The following is a 14,934-nucleotide window of genomic DNA, read 5'->3' as shown; positions in this document are numbered from 1 at the left end:
ATTCAGTTTCACCAATAAGATACGGAGACTTGCTTCACATTTGGAATTACACAAAAAAGATTTTTCATCGGAAAGAGGTCTACGAAGACTTTTGGGAAAACGTCGACGTTGCTGGCTTATTTGGCAAAGAAAAATAGAGTACGTTATAAGAAATTAATCGGTCAGTTGAATATTCGGGAGCAGTAATTTAATCGTTCAAATTTTTTTCTTGTTTTATTATTTTTTTAGTAGTCTTTATAGTAGTCTTAGATTTTTCATTTTGATGAGCCTCGCTTTGAGGAATTCATGGAATAATCCATTTTCATGGAATAATGAATTAAGGAAGAAAGGATATGAGTCTACCGCTTACAAGAAAAGATCTCATGATAGTCAATATGGGCCCTCAACACCCATCAATGCATGGTGTTCTTCGACTGATCGTTACTCTCGATGGTGAGGATGTTATTGATTGTGAACCCATATTAGGGTATTTACACAGAGGAATGGAAAAAATCGCGGAAAACCGAACTATTATACAATACTTACCTTATGTAACAAGGTGGGATTATTTAGCTACTATGTTTACAGAAGCAATAACAGTAAATGCACCAGAATTCTTGGAGAATATTCAAATACCACAAAGAGCCAGCTATATTAGGGTAATTATGTTAGAATTAAGCCGGATAGCTTCTCACTTGCTATGGCTTGGACCTTTTATGGCGGATCTCGGCGCACAGACTCCTTTTTTCTATATTTTTAGAGAGAGAGAATTAATATATGATCTATTTGAAGCTGCTACAGGTATGCGAATGATGCACAATTACTTTCGCATCGGAGGAGTAGCCGCCGATCTACCTTATGGATGGATCGATAAATGTTTAGATTTCTGTGATTATTTTTTACGCGGAGTTGTTGAATATCAACAACTTATTACACAGAATCCAATTTTTTTAGAGCGAGTTGAAGGAGTAGGTTTTATTAGCGGAGAAGAAGCAGTAAATTGGGGCTTATCGGGACCGATGTTACGAGCTTCTGGAATACAATGGGATCTTCGTAAAGTAGATCCTTATGAGTCTTACAACCAATTTGATTGGAAAGTCCAATGGCAAAAAGAAGGGGATTCGTTAGCTCGCTATTTAGTACGAATTGGTGAAATGAGGGAATCCATCAAAATAATTCAACAAGCTGTAGAAAAAATTCCTGGAGGACCTTATGAAAATTTAGAAGTCCGACGCTTTAAGAAAGAAAATAATTCTGAATGGAATGATTTTGAGTATAAATTTCTTGGTAAAAAACCTTCGCCCAATTTTGAATTGTCAAGACAAGAGCTTTATGTAAGAGTAGAAGCCCCAAAAGGTGAATTAGGGATTTATCTAGTAGGAGATGATAGCCTTTTCCCCTGGAGATGGAAAATCCGTCCACCCGGGTTTATTAATTTGCAAATTCTTCCTCAGCTAGTTAAAAAAATGAAATTGGCTGATATCATGACGATATTAGGTAGTATAGATATCATTATGGGGGAAGTTGATCGTTGAAATGATAATAGATAGGGTAGAGGTAGAAACTATCAATTCTTTTTCGAAATTGGAATTATTAAAAGAAGTCTATGGACTGATATCGATTCTACCCATTTTGACCCTCCTTTTGGGAATAACAATAGAGGTACTCGTAATTGTGTGGTTAGAAAGAGAAATATCTGCGTCGATACAACAACGTATTGGTCCTGAATATGCTGGCCCCCTGGGCCTGCTTCAAGCTATAGCAGATGGGACTAAGCTACTTTTTAAAGAAGATATTCTGCCATCCCGAGGAGATATTTCTTTATTTAGCATTGGACCCTCTATAGCAGTCATATCAGTTTTATTAAGTTTTTTAGTTATCCCTTTGGGATATCATTTTGTTTTAGCCGATCTTAGTATTGGTGTTTTTTTATGGATTGCCATTTCAAGTATAGCTCCTATTGGTCTTCTTATGGCAGGATATAGCTCAAATAATAAATATTCTTTTTCAGGCGGTCTACGAGCTGCTGCTCAATCCATTAGTTATGAAATACCATTAACTTTTTGTGTGCTAGCAATATCTCTACGTGTGATTCGTTAAAATAGATCTTTTTCCTATAAAATCCATTAACTATTTATATTCCTTTTCTTATTTAGTATTTGGGTTGGTAAGTTAAACTAGATAGCTATATGAGTGAAACAAAACAGCTTATAAATTTGTAGTAAAAAGAAAAAATCTCATTTCCTACGTACAAGAAAAAAGTGGAAGTAAACATAAGCAGTGTAAACTCTTTATCCCAAGGTTGATATTTTTTAATTAGTCATCATATCTTGAAGCGGCCAAGAATAAAGGATTCACGATATGGAATTCCATTACTAGAATACTCCTAGTTATTACTATAACTTAATAATCCATAAGAAGAATCCACCAAAAGTTAGTGAAGGGTTAGGAACACTAAAGTACATAAAGGATTAGTAATGGAAAATCTAAAACATTAGAGATTTTTGCCCATAAAAGGAATCATAATAAGGACTTGCAATTTGTAGAAATTATCAAGTAGTACTTTCTTCGGATTCCGATCCAGAGTATGTTCCCATTCACTTGTTAAGGAAATGGCTATCAAGAACGAATTAACCCTTTATCCATTTTTTCTTTTTAAATACCCCCTCCCTGGGGAAAGAAGAATAGTAAAAAAGATATGGAGTGCACTAGAAAAAATTTTCATTATTTCCTTCCTCTATCCATATTCATGCAGAATTGCTCATGAACTAATACCCAACTCTTTCCATTTATTAATTGAATTCCTATAACAAGTAACAAGTGTTTTATTCCAAGATTAAGTTATTACTGAACAAAGAAAAATTTTCATTATATTATAAAGGATGAGATCAATTCGGAAGCGCTTTTTCTTATTCTAGCAGACGGAATTCCTTTGGTCTAATTTAGGACTTTCAAATCTATTTTATTTTATCTAATTCTATCTACGCCCCCGGGGCTAGGAACAAAACAGTCCTTTCCTTTTTCTGATCATAGAGAAGCCGTATGAAGCTAAGGTTTCATGTACGGTTTTGAAATAGCGGTGGGAACTGTGATGTTATCACCGACTATGATTATCTAACAGTTCAAGTACAGTTGATATAGTTGAAGCACAGTCAAAATACGGTTTTTTTGGATGGAATATTTGGCGTCAGCCTATAGGTTTTCTGGTTTTTTTAATTTCTTCTTTGGCAGAATGTGAAAGATTACCCTTTGATTTACCAGAAGCGGAGGAAGAATTAGTAGCAGGTTACCAAACTGAATATTCCGGTATCAAATATGGTTTATTTTATCTTGTTTCTTACCTAAATTTATTAGTTTCTTCTTTATTTGTAACAGTTCTCTACTTGGGCGGGTGGAATTTATCTATTCCCTATATATCCTTTTTTGATTTTTTCCAAATGAATAAAGCAGTTGGAATTTTGGAAATGACAATGGGTATATTTATTACATTAACTAAAGCTTATTTATTTCTCTTCATTTCTATCACAATAAGATGGACTTTACCGAGGATGAGAATGGATCAGTTATTAAATCTTGGATGGAAATTTCTTTTACCTATTTCCCTGGGCAATCTCTTATTAACAACCTCTTCTCAACTTGTTTCACTATAAATAAGATAATACAATAATAGTAAGAATATTTTCAACACAAAAGCTCTCTCAAACAAGAGAAAGAAACATATCTTTTTCATAGATATTTAGAATGAATATGTTCCCTATGGTAACTGGGTTCATGAGTTATGGTCAACAAACAATACGTGCTACAAGGTACATAGGTCAAAGTTTCATAACTACCTTATCCCACACAAATCGTTTACCTATAACGATTCACTACCCTTATGAAAAATCAATTACACCAGAGCGTTTCCGAGGGCGAATCCACTTTGAATTTGATAAATGTATTGCTTGTGAAGTATGTGTTCGCGTATGTCCGATAGATTTACCCGTTGTGGATTGGAGATTTGAAAAGGATATTAAAAGAAAACAATTGCTTAATTATAGTATTGATTTCGGAGTTTGTATATTTTGTGGCAATTGTGTTGAGTACTGTCCAACAAGCTGTTTATCAATGACTGAAGAATATGAACTTTCTACCTATGATCGTCATGAATTGAATTACAATCAAATTGCTTTAAGTCGGTTACCAATCTCCATAATGGGAGATTACACAATTCAAACAATTAGGAATTCGTCTGAAAGTAAAATAAACAAAGAAAAATCTTCGAATTCAAGAACGATTACTGATTACTAAACTTTGATTTTGTCTTTCTGTTATAAAAATCTAATAATTCTTTATTAAACTTTAAAATTAAACTATAAAGAAAAACGAAAAACTACTGCTTATTGGAAATTATTTCTTATTTTAAATCAGACTAGATTTTCGTGATATAATATAATTTATAACTATAAGTTTATACACAAAAAAATACCCTAATCCTTTTTTCCTTCCTTGAATCCTTTAGTTTTAGTCAGTTCATGAAAAATTTTATACTATTAATTTCTTTTTATCCATAATGGATTTACCTGGACCAATACATGAGATTCTTATGCTATTTGGGGGATTTGTTCTTCTACTAGGGGGTCTAGGAGTAGTATTACTTACCAACCCCATTTATTCTGCCTTTTCGCTGGGATTAGTTCTTGTTTGTATATCCTTATTCTATTTTTTATTAAATTCCTACTTTGTAGCTGTCGCACAACTTCTTATTTATGTGGGAGCCATAAATGTCTTGATCATATTCGCTGTAATGTTCGTAAATGGCTCAGAATGGTCTAAAGATAAGAATTATTGGACTATTGGAGATGGGTTCACTTCACTCGTTTGTATAACTATTGTTTTTTCACTAATGACTACTATCCCAGATACGTCGTGGTATGGAATTCTTTGGACTACAAGATCAAACCAAATAGTAGAACAGGGTCTCATAAATAATGTTCAACAAATTGGAATTCATTTAGCAACCGATTTTTATCTTCCGTTTGAACTCATTTCCATAATTCTTCTAGTTTCTTTAATAGGTGCAATTACTATGGCTCGGCAATAAGAAAACTTAGAAAAAGTACAAATTATAAGAATTGCAAATCTAAAATAAATAACTAAAGAATCACAATTTTGATTTAGTAAAATCCATCTACTGCCAACAAATACCTCCTTTTTTTTTTTTTTTTTTTTCTTTTGTTGTGTAATTGTTCTATTGTAATTAATTGAATCGGTTCAATTCTTGCCCTCATATTGAAATGAATCGAGATTGATAAGGAGTTAGTTAATGATGTTTGAGCATGTACTTTTTTTGAGTGTCTATTTATTTTCGATTGGTATCTATGGATTGATCACAAGCCGAAACATGGTTAGAGCTCTAATATGTCTTGAACTTATACTGAATTCAATTAATCTAAATCTCGTAACATTTTCTGATCTATTTGATAGTCGCCAATTAAAAGGAGATATTTTCGCAATTTTTGTTATAGCCCTTGCAGCTGCTGAAGCCGCTATTGGACTATCCATTCTTTCTTCCATCCATCGTAATAGGAAATCCACTCGTATCAATCAATCTAATTTATTGAATAATTAGACTTTTGAATAATTAGACATAGAATCCTCTAAACAAAGGCGCACATATTAAAATAAATAGAAATCAATACTATTTTCTTAGTATTATTTGAGAATATCCATTTTTTTTAGTAGATTATTGCATAGTATTCTTTTTCACTTAAATGAATTTTTGTATTTGTAATTCATTGATATTGCAATTTGAATATTGCAATAATTTATATTGAAAAGACGATAGCCAATTTATTGGCTAATTCGAATTCGTCTGTACAATTCGTAAAATTCTTTCTTATTTCTTATTTATTGTTGAAATCCAAAATTAAAGTCTCTTGGCTCTCTTCACGCTTTCTCACAAACAGATTAAAAAATAGATTTTTTTTTTTGAAGTTTGGATAAACCATTGCTTCGTCTGGTGTCTACAATACATATGACTCATTATAGTACTAATTTCATTTTTACCAGATCGAAAAATTTTATGTTGAAAAGAAAAATTTATAGATCCAATGTCACATTCCGTAAAAATTTACGATACATGTATAGGATGCACTCAATGTGTACGAGCTTGTCCAACAGATGTATTAGAAATGATACCCTGGGATGGATGTAAAGCCAAGCAAATTGCTTCCGCGCCGAGAACCGAAGATTGTGTGGGTTGTAAGAGATGTGAATCTGCCTGCCCGACAGATTTTTTAAGTGTCCGCGTTTATTTAGGGCCTGAAACAACACGTAGCATGGCTCTATCTTATTGATACGTTACAAAAAACTTCACTCGAATCGTCTGATTCCTCTTTACCGAAGAAGCCTGTGCTCGAAATAATCGAGCACGGGCTTTTCTGGTCAAAACGTATCTTGTCTTTATCACTTTATCATGAGTTATTTTCCTTGGTTAACAATACTTGTTGTTTTGCCGATATTTGCAGGTTCATTAATTTTCTTTTTACCTCATAAGGGAAACAAAGTCGTTAGGTGGTATACTATATCTATTTGTTTATTAGAATTCCTTCTAATGACTTATGCGTTCTGTTATCATTTCCAACTGGAGGATCCCTTAATCCAATTAAAGGAGGATTATAAATGGATAGATGTCTTCGATTTCCACTGGAGATTGGGAATCGATGGACTTTCATTAGGATCTATTTTATTGACAGGATTTATCACTACTTTAGCTACTTTAGCAGCTTGGCCAATTACACGGAATTCGCGATTATTCTATTTCCTGATGCTCGCAATGTATAGTGGTCAAATAGGATTATTTTCTTCGCGAGACCTTTTACTTTTTTTTATCATGTGGGAGTTAGAATTAATTCCTGTTTACTTACTTTTATCCATGTGGGGGGGGAAGAGGCGTCTATATTCAGCTACAAAGTTTATTTTGTATACTGCAGGCGGTTCCATTTTTTTCTTAATCGGAGTTCTGGGTATGGGCTTATATGGTTCCAACGAACCAGGATTAGATTTGGAAAGATTAATTAATCAATCATACCCTGCAACCTTGGAAATACTTTTATATTTTGGCTTCCTTATTGCTTATGCTGTCAAATTGCCGATTATACCCCTACATACGTGGTTACCAGATACCCATGGGGAAGCACATTATAGTACATGTATGCTTTTAGCGGGAATATTATTAAAGATGGGAGCATATGGATTGATTCGGATCAACATGGAATTGTTACCTCATGCTCATTATCTATTTTCGCCCTGGTTAGTAATAATAGGAGCGATCCAAATAATCTATGCAGCTTCAACTTCTCTTGGTCAACGAAATTTCAAAAAAAGAATAGCTTATTCCTCTGTATCTCACATGGGTTTCATAATTATAGGAATTGGTTCCATAACCAACATTGGACTCAATGGAGCTATTTTACAAATATTATCCCATGGATTTATTGGTGCTACACTTTTTTTCTTGGCAGGAACCGCTTCTGATAGAATGCGTCTTGTTTATCTCGAAGAACTGGGGGGAATATCTATCCCAATGCCTAAAATTTTTACCATGTTTAGTAGCTTTTCAATGGCTTCTCTTGCCTTACCAGGAATGAGTGGTTTTGTCGCAGAATTAGTAGTATTTTTTGGACTAATTACTAGTCCAAAATTTCTGTTAATGCCAAAAACACTAATTACTTTTGTAATGGCAATTGGAATGATATTAACTCCTATTTATTTATTATCTATGTTACGCCAGATGTTCTATGGATACAAGCTATTTAATGTTCCAAACGCAAATTTTGTGGATTCTGGACCACGAGAACTCTTTATTTTAATCTGTATCTTTTTACCAGTAATAGGAATTGGTATTTATCCAGATTTTGTTCTCTCCCTATCCGTTGACAGGGTAGAGGCTCTCTTATCCAATTATTATCCTAAATAGGTTTGCTTTTTTTTACTCGTCTGCTCTATTAATGCAGAAATAAGTAAAAAAGTATATAATGCAGAAATAAGTAAAAAAGTATAATTAGATCTATCTCGAATTTTTGAGAACCCTTTGATAAGGCGTTCAAGGGGTTCTCAAATAAAACATAAAAGTAAAAACCTTCATTTCATGAAGGTTTTATTTTATGTAATCATTTAGGTGTTAATGTAAACGAACCATAACTATGTAAGCCTATTCCTAATAGATTTATACCAAAATAACAAATCCAAATTATAAGAAATCCTATCAAAGCTATAAGTGCAGAATTCGTACCCTTCCAATTTGGATTTGTTCTACTATGTAAATAAATTGCGAATATGGTCCAAGTAATAAATGCCCAAGTTTCCTTAGGATCCCAATTCCAATAGGATCCCCAGGCCTCATTAGCCCATACTGCTCCACAAAGAATACCTACGGTTAAAAGGGTAAATCCTAGGCTAATGACACGATAACTCCAAGAATCCAAACGCTCCGTTAATTGATATTTGTAATAATTTGGAAATGAAGGGACAGAGGTTCTTTTTAAAGCACTTCTTTTTGCATAAAAATATTTAATATCACTAAAGAAAAATGTTTTATTTAAAACATTTTTTTTCTTTTTAGAAAAGAAATGGAAATTATTTCGAAATCTAATGATTAGAATAGCGGCAGATAATAAGGATCCGCACAAAAGAGTTGCATAGCTTAATAACATCATACTGACATGCATCATTAACCACTGAGATTGTAGAGCAGGTACTAGTATCGTGGATTGATGCATTTCAGTTAAAAGACCCGATGTGGCAAAGCCTTGCGTTAAAATAGTACTTGGCGTAGTTATTGTGCTTAAATCATTTTTAGAGTTCTGTATTTTAGGAATGGTATGAAGAATATACAGGGCCCATGAAAGGAAGATCAATGACTCATATAAATTACTTAATGGAAAATGTCCCGAGGAAGCCCAACGAGAAACTAAGAATCCTGTTATAGAGAAAAAAGTAACTATCATTCCTTTTTCTGACGAATCGCGTAATCCTCCAAGTTCACGAACTAATAAGGTTATAAAATGAATCGTAATCACAATTGAAATCGTTGAGAAAGAGATATGAGTTAGTATATGTTCTAAAGTTGCAAATAGCATAAGGGGAAGGTCCCATTACAAAATTGTAAATTTCGAATTGATTTCTAATCTATTGTATTCTTTTTCAAGAATGCCGCCACTCGGATTCGAACCGAGATGCTTGAGCACTGCTTCCTAAGAGCAGCGTGTCTACCAATTTCACCATGGCGGCTAACTTCAAATAATAGGTAACTTAAAAGAATAATAGCTATTATCTTGGGAATCGTCGATATTGGGAAAGTCCATAAAATTTAGGAACATTAGAGTTTTCATTAAAATAGACTTCGTTTGGTAGTATCGTTTCCATTTTTTTTTTTTACAATAAACTCTTGCTTTGCCCAATAGAAACACAAACACTGCTTGAAAGAGTTGGAACTTCTTTTTTCTAACTTGCAATTATAGAACTAATTTTTTCTAATTAATTTCCCCTTTACATTTTGAAAATTCTTTCAATACAATGAAAAAAATCCAAAAGGGTTTCTATTTAATGATGAAATTAAAATAAAATGGATAAATAGAAAAGGCTTTTTGGATTTTTTAAAAATTTCTAGAATGAAAGTCTTTATGCTCTTATTAATAAGATTTACTAACCTTATGATTTTGGAGAAGATAGGTGGAAGTTGTAAGTCCTATTGTAAGAATACTCCACTTTTCATAATTTTCCTAATAGAATATGAGGATTCTATTAGGAAAATTATGAAAAGTTCATTGATAGGAAAAGAATACTTAGCACACAGTATACCAAACAAAACTTTTTTTTTCTTGTATATATAAGATAAGAGGGGTTTTTTGTTCTAAGAATATTGTACCGAGTAATTCGACACATAAAAGTACATTCAAAGAAGAATCCAAATTATTAAATAATTGGAATTCTTTTTTGATAAGTCAATTCATATTATTCCAAAATCTTATTATTTGTTTGTTGCCCAGAAAAACCCTTTGGTTTTGGATGCTCATTACCGCTCGAAAATGATCTTGATTTTACTAAAGAATAAGATTGTACTATGGAAAAATAAGTCTTTTTCTTCCAAATATTTTTACGAATACGCTTTTTTGACATTGAAGTACGTTTTTTTGGAACTGCCATTCAAAAAGGAAATTACTTTTTTCTAGTTGTATGTGAAAGACATCTATTGCTGCAAATCAATCCTTCTTTCTTCTTTTTATTAGTATTTATACTTAGATACTGAAAGATACTTAAATTTTGAATTATTTTTTACTTCATTTTGTCTAATGCGGATAAGACAACAAGAATTTTTTAACATTTTTTCTTTATATATTTTATACTTTTTTTTTAATAATATAGAATATATAGAAGGGTTTCTCATTTAAATCTATTTATATCTATTTATATATCAAGTATACTCCATATATAGATATATGGTATGGAAGCCTATCCCCCATATAAGATAAGACGGGGGGATAAAAAGAAGGGAAAATGAAAATAGTTAATTAAGTTCAGAATGGTATTCCATAAAGGAAAGGAATTCCAATCAAAACAAAAAATACTGAGTCTCTTAAACAAGACATTCTAAAACTTAGGTAATTTATAGTCATTAGAATTTTAGTTCTATATGAAGTAAGGACTATTCGATAATTTCTTATAAACATAGGTTTTCATTGGAATTCACTCAATCAGTTAATTATGGAACAAGAGAGCTGTTTCATCTTTGTTTTAAAGAAATATAAAAATGAATTATGAATAGAAAGTAAAATGATTCCACTTTTTTTTTTTTATTTTTATAAATATCTTTATTTAGTTAATAAAATAACTTCGTTACCTAGTTATTTTATTAACTTTTTTAATTTAACCAACTAAACCCATTCTTAATTTTTAATTATTTCAATGAGATAAATTTTGGAAAAATTAAGAATTTCAGTATTTTTTCTTATTCTTTTTATTTATTCTTTCAGAAAGAGATAAGAATTGGTTTGGTGAATCGGAAACAATTTTATAGAAAAATTGAAGTAAAAATTGAAGTAAAAATTGCAATTTCTTTTCTTATGGAACATACATATCAATATGCATGGGTAATCCCTCTTCTCCCACTTCCAGTTATTATGTCAATGGGATTTGGCCTTATTCTTATTCCGACAGCAACAAAAAATCTTCGTCGCATATGGGCTTTTCCTAGTGTTTTACTCTTAAGTATAGCTATGGTATTCTCAGTTCAACTGTCTATTCAACAAATAAATGGAAGTTCGATCTATCAATATCTATGGTCTTGGACCGTCAATAATGATTTTTCTTTAGAATTTGGATACTTGATTGACCCACTTACTTCTATTATGTTAATACTAATTACTACTGTAGGAATCCTGGTTCTTATTTATAGTGATGGTTATATGTCTCACGATGAAGGATATTTGAGATTTTTTGTTTATATAAGTTTTTTCAATACTTCCATGTTGGGATTGGTTACTAGCTCCAATTTGATACAAATTTATTTTTTTTGGGAACTCGTGGGAATGTGTTCTTATTTATTGATAGGCTTTTGGTTTACACGACCAATCGCAGCGAGTGCTTGTCAAAAAGCTTTTGTAACTAATCGTGTAGGGGATTTTGGTCTATTATTAGGAATTTTAGGTTTTTTTTGGATAACAGGTAGTTTAGAGTTTAGGGATTTGTTCAAAATAGCTAATAACTGGATTCCTAATAATGGAATTAACTCTTTACTTACTACTTTGTGTGCTTTTTTATTATTCCTTGGTGCAGTTGCGAAATCCGCACAATTCCCTCTTCACGTATGGTTACCCGATGCTATGGAAGGGCCCACTCCTATTTCGGCTCTTATACACGCAGCAACTATGGTTGCTGCGGGAATTTTTCTTCTAGCTCGACTTCTTCCTCTTTTCATATCTTTACCTTTGATAATGAGTTTTATTTCTTTAGTAGGTACAATAACACTATTCTTAGGAGCTACTTTAGCTCTTGCTCAGAGAGATATTAAAAGAAGCTTAGCCTATTCTACAATGTCTCAATTGGGTTATATGATGTTAGCTCTAGGTATAGGTTCTTATCAAGCTGCTTTATTCCATTTGATCACTCATGCTTATTCAAAAGCTTTATTGTTCTTGGGATCCGGATCCGTTATTCATTCAATGGAACCTCTTGTTGGATATTCACCAGATAAAAGTCAAAATATGGTTCTTATGGGCGGTTTAAGAAAATACATTCCAATCACAAGAACTACTTTTTTATGGGGTACACTTTCTCTTTGTGGTATTCCACCTCTTGCTTGCTTCTGGTCCAAAGATGAAATCCTTAGTAATAGTTGGTTGTATTCGCCCTTTTTTGGAATAATAGCCTCCTTTACTGCAGGATTAACTGCCTTTTATATGTTTCGGATATATTTACTTACATTTGATGGGTATTTGCGTGTTCATTTTCAAAATTACAGTAGCACTAAAGAGAGTTCCTTGTATTCAATATCCTTATGGGGAAAAAGGATACCCAAAGGAGTGAATAGGGATTTCGTTTTATCAACAACGAAGAGTGGAGTTTCTTTTTTTTCACAAAATATACCAAAAATTCAAGGTAATACAAGAAATAGGATAGGATCCTTTACTACGTCTTTTGGGGCTAAAAAAACTTTTGCCTATCCGCATGAAACGGGAAATACTATGTTATTTCCTCTTCTTATATTACTACTTTTCACTTTGTTCATTGGATTCATAGGAATCTCTTTTGATAATGGAGGAATTGGTAATGGAATAGCAGAGTTAACCATATTATCAAAGTGGTTAACTCCCTCAATAAACTTTACCCAGGAAAGTTCTAATTCTTTTGTAAATTCATATGAATTTATTACTAATGCAATTTCTTCTGTAAGTCTAGCTATCTTTGGTTTATTCATAGCATATATCTTCTATGGATCCGCTTATTCTTTTTTTCAGAATTTGGATTTAATAAACTCTTTTTACAAAGGAAATCCTAAAAAAGAATTTTTAGATCAAGTAAAAAAAAATATATACAGTTGGTCATATAATCGTGGTTATATAGATATTTTCTATACTAGGGTCTTTACCCTCGGTATAAGAGGGTTAACCGAACTCACGGAGTTTTTTGATAAGGGTGTTATTGATGGAATTACCAATGGAGTGGGTCTTGCTAGTTTTTGTCATAGGAGAGGAAATTAAATATGTAGGGGGAGGTCGAATCTCGTCTTATTTATTCTTTTTTTTATGTTATGTATCTGTGTTTTTATTCTTTTTTCTTTCTTAAGTTAAGGAATTTACAACAAGTCTCTTGCAAAAATAACTATCCTATCCCCTTTCTACAATCTCTCTATATCCTTGTTACATAAGGTAAGTATTGTATAATAGTTCGGTTTTCCGCGATTTTTTCCATTCCTCTGTGTAAATACCCTAATATGGGTTCACAATCAATAACATCCTCACCATCGAGAGTAACGATCAGTCGAAGAACACCATGCATTGATGGGTGTTGAGGGCCCATATTGACTATCATGAGATCTTTTCTTGTAAGCGGTAGACTCATATCCTTTCTTCCTTAATTCATTATTCCATGAAAATGGATTATTCCATGAATTCCTCAAAGCGAGGCTCATCAAAATGAAAAATCTAAGACTACTATAAGACTACTAAAAAAATAATAAAACAAGAAAAAAATTTGAACGATTAAATTACTGCTCCCGAATATTCAACTGACCGATTAATTTCTTATAACGTACTCTATTTTTCTTTGCCAAATAAGCCAGCAAACGTCGACGTTTTCCCAAAAGTCTTCGTAGACCTCTTTCCGATGAAAAATCTTTTTTGTGTAATTCCAAATGTGAAGCAAGTCTCCGTATCTTATTGGTGAAACTGAATACTTGAAATTCAACAGAACCCCTGTTTTCTTCTTTTTCTTCTTTAACCATAAATCCAAAAATTTTTCTACCTCCTTTCTTTTTCATGTATTTTTCTGATCAGGAAAAATACAAAATTATGTCAGTTATTTTGAAGTTATTCTAATCTCGTACACACACAAATTTGCAATTATTCATCTACTACTGGAATTTGGATTTATTTTATCGATGCAAATTGGATTTGGATAGAAGGGTACATTCTTTCTAATATTTTAGATAGAAGAAATGTTTCTTCTATCTAAAATATTAGAAAGAATTTTGCTGATTTATTTATTGCTATATGCAATTTATGGAATTGATACACCATTTAATTGATATCATTTAGCAAAATGAAACACAGCATATGCATCCATCTTTTGGCTCGAGAATTTCACGGGATAGAGATATGGTATAAGAAATAGACTATTAAGTAACTCTAAATGAATTGTGGATACATCTGTATCCTTAACATACTGAAACGATTGTCATTATTCGTATCAAACCAATAGCGATTCATACAAGCTAAATCTTCTAATCAATGGTGGGCCAATAATGAATTTTTTTGCATATGTATTAAGACGCTTGGCCTGATTTCGAAATTGTCCAGAGTTTTATATGTTGTTTTCATTGCAAAATGATGGGTCTCCTTCCATAACTTTCCAATTACGAGTACGAGAATTGAAAGACATGAAAATTCTCAATTCTCTACGGCGTCTAGTAGATAGAAACAAGAAAATCAGAAGAATCTTTCTCTCTATTCACTATCATTCCGCGTCTTCGACTTCTATTAGTTTCTTTTCTTCTTTAATGCAATAGCTATAGTTTGATATAAGAATCCATTTCTCAAAGTAATGGAAACCATTCTCTTATAGGAAATGGTTCGAAAATCGCTATTCCACCTTTTAGGTATCGTGAAAAGTGATACCTGTGAAGATCGTGCATTTCAGTCAAATTCAGATCCGTTTTTCGAGTCCATGATATAATATAACCAAATTGGATAGATC

At 32.3% G+C, this 14,934-nt stretch overlaps 1 non-coding gene across 1 annotated transcript; it reads right to left on the bottom strand.

Moving 5' to 3' along the window:
- Window positions 1-9,172: 9,172 nt before the first annotated feature.
- On the bottom strand, window positions 9,173-9,252 carry TRNAL-UAG (transfer RNA leucine (anticodon UAG)). Its single transcript has one exon. It is a non-coding gene; the product is annotated as a tRNA-Leu (tRNA).
- Between the last annotated feature and the right edge of the window lie 5,682 nt (window positions 9,253-14,934).

Source organism: Triticum urartu, unplaced genomic scaffold, assembly GCF_056163025.1.
Source record: "Triticum urartu cultivar PI428250 unplaced genomic scaffold, HENAU_Tu73 scaffold2, whole genome shotgun sequence".
Classification (NCBI taxonomy): Eukaryota; Viridiplantae; Streptophyta; class Magnoliopsida; order Poales; family Poaceae; genus Triticum; species Triticum urartu.
Note: the sequence above shows the minus strand (reverse complement) of the source record. Positions and strands in the feature narration are given on the sequence as shown.